Here is a 5603-nt window from a genome sequence, read left to right as displayed (position 1 = left end):
AAACTTTGCCGCTATTCCTATTCAACAACCCATAAAAAAAAGGATCTCAGGCAAGGTAATTTTTAAAACATAATTTTAAATTACAAATAATTGTAATAATATGAAACTTGTGTTGATTTGAAGAATAAAATAGAAAATTATATTTTTTTACATTTTTAGTTCTTTCTATTCCCGGTCGAAGAAAATGAATTTTTGAAAATCTTTGAATGCAGTTCTATTTCTTTATAAAAATAAAGGAATGTTTCCTTTCAGCAAAATTTGCTATCTCCAGTATTTCTAGTAAGTACTTTCACCCAGGGCCCATCGAAAATTTCCACACTGTATTTACAAACAAATATATAAATATGCAAATATTGCTCGTTTAATAGTATAGAATAAGAAGTTAATTTATTTACACCAACAATCCTAGGATAGGTAATAAAATCAAACTACTGATTTATTTATATTGTGGCGTGCTCGCCGTTGTACTTGCCGCTCGGTTCTAATTATACGAGCGGCGACTACAACGTAGTCGGGAGCAAAACTAGCACAGGTCCTCCCTCGATGGCGTCCGGTTGGACTTTGGCGGCACTGGCGTGGTGCGCGCGAATCGCATATTACGTATTATATTTTATATAAAACAAAATAAGGGCTAAATTATAAATCTATCCAAAAATTCCACTGTAAAACCTGATTAGTAAATGAAATGTAAAATTTTCATAAAAATAGCGTTTCCCTAATTCGCATAAAACTGAATCTGCTTTCAAAATCGATGCAACTTCTGATTTTTTTTTTATCGAGTTAAATGTTTAATATTGTGTTTCTATCCAAAAATTCTACTAGATCAAACGTTTATCTGTACTATATATTTTTTTAGGATTTTAAATATGATGATTTCTCTGAAAAAAACATGATTTAGAAACATGAATGACGGACCAAGGCGCCTTAAATAATTATGAAGCAGTATGTACATAGTGAAAGTAAATAAATTTATTTGAGATTTTTTAAGACTCGTCAACCGGCTCGTTGGTCTAGGGGTATGATTTTCGCTTAGGGTGCGAGAGGTCCCGGGTTCAAATCCCGGACGAGCCCGGATATCCCTTTTATCATTTTTTTATATCAGGACAACTTGTTAGCATGCTAATGTAGAATAAATTAGTTTTCTGTTCTTTGTCGCAGTTTTTATGTTGTTTTTCAATTTTATTGCTACACTTGTAATTTATATTAGTAACTTTTGATAATAAATAATAATCTACGCATACACATACGCCTACATCCATAAAGCAAATTTATTGAAAAATTATTCGAAGTCATACTTTTTATCGTTATTCCTTTACAAAGACTATTAGATCACGCAAATAAATACAATCATTTCACTTCACACATATTTAATACAATATACAGCACACGTAGGCCACACATAAGCACTTTTGACAGTTCCCTAAACAGGAGTCACCCTGAGTTACAGAGTTAAGAGGTCGGCAGATTTGAAAATGCCCAAGTTCCCGGGTAAAATCAATTTTGGGAACACGCCCCGGGAACGGCTCTTATGTTAAACTTTAAGGACAGTAGTTGTAATCTATTTAGCTTGTGGAGGCTTGATGGCATGTCTAAATAAATTGGAGAAAGGTGGTTTTCAGGTGCTTGAATGATTAATTTATTTTATTAAAAAAATGTTGATGTGTTTTTTAAGTGAAACTTCTTTAGAAAGAAAGAAAGAAAATACATTAAATTACCGATACACATTAATATAAAGCCGAAGAGTTTGTTTGTTTGTATAAATGCGCTAATCTCAGGAACTACTGGTCCGATTTGAAAAATTCGTTCGGTCTTAGATAGCCCATTTATCGGGGAAGGCTATCGGTTATATACGATGATGACGACGAGTTTGGTATTTATGAATCTTGCTAAAGAAGTTTCACTTCTGACACGTGTGCTCGGCACACACGCTTTTTTTATTAAAAAAAAGTTAATCTAAATTTTTCTCTAAACACAACGTATCGGAAAGAAACTAAATAGCTTACTGATGTGAGCTTTCAAAAGTTTTTGGTGGAAAAGTCAATCGTTTGTGATGTTGTAATTATATGACTGAAAAATAGAGATGCAAGGCCAGGTTTAGAAAATAATAATTTATATGAGTAAATACTATAGTATTTAAACAGCTTTATGCACAATAATCCCAATAGAGTGTGTGTGAAGACGTAGAGCTCTAAAAATAGAGCCATCTTATATTTCGAATTAAAAATACTTAAGCACTTAGATAAAAATATGCTTAGGTACAACTAGTAGGTAGGTACATATAGAAACATAACATACACATATTTTTAACCGTGATATAATATTATGTACTAGCTTTCCACCCGCAGCTTCGCCAGCGCAGTCAAAGAAATACCCGCATAGTTCCCGTTCCCGTGGGATTTCCGGGATAAAACCTATCCTATTTCCCGGGGTAAAAAGTAGCCTATGTCCTTTCTCGGGTATCAAAATATCTCTTTACCAAATTTCATGCAAATTGGTTCAGTAGTTAAGGCGTGATTGGGTAACAGACAGACAGACAGAGTTACTTTCGCATTTATAATATTAGTATGGATTCAATAGTTAACAATATAAAGACATACAGGTAAATTAGCTTGGAGAAATTTTTGCATATGTAGTGGTGAGTATATTACTCAGATCTTAGAGCGCGTTTCCACTATATCGTTCTGGCCTATACAAAAATGTTTCGATATCCTAACATTACTATTTAATTTTATACTTATTCCTAGCAACACTTTTGTTTTCAATAAAAACAAGTTTTTATTTGAAAGAAAATGGTTTTGACTTTATAAAAAAAAATATATCATTCAATTTTACGTCCTTGAGCAAACGACAAGGCGACTACCGTGAAACAATAAAATATCGTGTCCATAATAATTTGTTTCATAATTAATATTTGACCATAATAATTACGAAACAAAACAAATAAATAAATCGTCACTTGATAGTGGAAAGTGGAAACACGCACAAAACCAAAATAAACCAGTTCACGCTGTCCGCAGGTGCCACGTGCAGTCGTTTGGTACCATTAGAACATAAAGCACACATTTCATTCAAAAATTATAATTATTATGTACGTAGTTTAATTGATAAATTTTGTATATTTTGTTGATTGTTGTTATTATTTGTTTTTATTGTTATAATATTTGTTGAAGTGAATTACATGTCCCGCAGCCGGAGGCCCCAAATGAAAACTCAGATGTTCTTAAAAACTACATTTAATAGCTAAAATGAGACTTTTACACCCATGTCTGCACGATGCAGACCGGAGTTATAGAATGAATTTATACAGTTTAATAATTATAAAGACGTAAGCTTGGATGCTAACTAAGGGAAATCGCATCCATATTCTATTCCCGTGCGAACGGCGTATTCAGCAGTTTTGTATGAAGGCAGGGCCACAGTATTACCATTATTTCCTACAGTAGTGCGACGAATGTACTTGTGCAGAGAAACGGAGGGGAACTGGCGGGGGTCGGGCGACGCGGGCCGCGTAAAGCAAACACGCTTAGTTTGCTTTACCTAGCGCGAAAGGATGACGCAGTCGTATTTTTTGTGTAATAATTTTATTATACATAGGTACTTACATATTCTATTATGGCGCGCACAAACTGTTCGGTTTACGGATGTAAATCTACATTAAAATCCCAGAAGGATACAATATTTCAGAAAGATTGTATTAATTGTATCTGTTGAATTAAAATCAAAGCTATGTATATGTTGTCCTCATTATTTTCTAATCAGATTGTACTGTATCCCAATTCCCTATGCGAATGCATTACTTAGTTAAATGTTATAATATACAATTAAGAACATCCAAAAATAAAGTGTCCACGTAAATAATATTTAGCAGTGCAATATCTGTAATTATATATTTATGAACAAATAATTACATCAGATTTAATAATCGCAATAGGCATGACGACAGTATCCATAAATGATCGTATTAGTGTTTTTAAGGGAAAATGTATAATAGATATATTACATATAGTGACTTAGAAATCTTAAAAACATTAAGATTAATGAGATTATCAATAAAATAAAACATTGAAATACTGCAGTTGGCCATTTTGACTAAAACACGCGTGACGTCACGCTTAAGTAAACAACTCACGTCAGATGTTTTTTGTTGTTATGAATATGTTGAGAATACGCATTTTTATTTATTTTCTATTGTTTCACGTATGCTTTATCGACTCAGAACAGAAATATAATTGCGAATTCACGAATACATGGTTCGGGGTTCTCCGCGCCAACTTTATACAATCATTTCTTATTATTTTCTCGCTTAAAATAATTACTAACACATTTTTGAGCATTATTTTTATGTGGATTCACACTGCAATACTGCACACCACTTATAAACTTTGAAATTCGTTTCTATAACACATATAAAATAAATATTTTTTTAATTTTCTTCGCAATGCGTACAAATAATTACGTATTTACCAAAGTGTGACGTCACGTCTACGCCATGACACCTGCGAGCTGTTTTGGCACAGTTAATAAATATTTTTTGGAAAATGGCTTTTATCTTCGTTAAATTTAAGTATATTACCGAAATATAGGGTTTTTCTTGTATAGTAAACGTATACACACATTATGGAAGAGGATTTCAAAATCTTTCGTCATGCCTATTATTTTGAATGTACATATGAATAAAGATTTCATCATAATATTAATAATCACAATTGTTTTATTTCCCATTTGTTGCAACCCTAGCGTATTTTCGTGTGGCAGCGTAATTACCTACGCTGGCGGCGGCATCGCGCGACATCAAAGGCGATTCCTTACTGTAGGAAATAATGGTAATACTGTGGCAGGGCCATAACTAGTGTTTAATTTGTGTGTAAGTGTTGTAACTTTATATTGTTAATTCAAAATGGCTCCAGTGTTAAAACATGGTCGAGGCAAGCCTTTGACTTCTCAAACTAAAGAATTAAACTTTAAATGTCGTTTCTTTTTCAGGTTAGTAAATTTTTCATTTTAGTAACATTGTTAATGTAAAAGTTATATTATGTATGTTAAATGTGCAAATATTAAAATAAAGTCTCATCTTTTTCAGAGGAGAAACACATATTATATAGTTTAATTTAAAATCCCTTATTTATATAAAATAAAAACTAAAAATAAAATGTTGTTTTATTTTATTTGCTGACCATACACTACTACAAACGCAAAAATTTCTCCAAGCTAATTTACCTGTACTAACCTACTTTTGGAACTATCGAGAAGTGAAAGTAAAGTAGGTATGATATAGTCAACTTTGGTATAGTTAAATTTGTTTTTTATACCAACCGGCTCGTTGGTCTAGGGGTATGATTTTCGCTTAGGGTGCGAGAGGTCCCGGGTTCAAATCCCGGACGAGCCCGGATATCCTTTTTATTGTTAATAATAATATGTTCTTTTGATATATTAGTTCACAGCTAACGACAACGTAGATATGTTTTCTATTTTTCAATTTGATTTTTTAAATAATATATTTATGGTCATCTCTTTAATATCAAGTAAAGAGGGTATTGACGAAATATTGAAATAAAAGAATCAATTAAAAATATTGTTATATCTACGTCATAAATCACAACTAC

At 32.3% G+C, this 5603-nt stretch overlaps 2 non-coding genes across 2 annotated transcripts; both read left to right on the top strand.

The window, feature by feature from the left end:
- Nucleotides 1-999: 999 nt before the first annotated feature.
- On the top strand, nt 1000-1071 carry TRNAP-AGG (transfer RNA proline (anticodon AGG)). Its single transcript has one exon. It is a non-coding gene; the product is annotated as a tRNA-Pro (tRNA).
- Nucleotides 1072-5314: 4243 nt separating this feature from the next.
- TRNAP-AGG (transfer RNA proline (anticodon AGG)) lies at nt 5315-5386 on the top strand. Its single transcript has one exon. It is a non-coding gene; the product is annotated as a tRNA-Pro (tRNA).
- Nucleotides 5387-5603: the final 217 nt, after the last annotated feature.

Source organism: Colias eurytheme, chromosome 7, assembly GCF_061535395.1.
Source record: "Colias eurytheme isolate Ceu_HAF_F1 chromosome 7, ilColEury1 Martin Lab GWU primary, whole genome shotgun sequence".
Lineage (NCBI taxonomy): Eukaryota > Metazoa > Arthropoda > Insecta > Lepidoptera > Pieridae > Colias > Colias eurytheme.
Note: the sequence above shows the minus strand (reverse complement) of the source record. Positions and strands in the feature narration are given on the sequence as shown.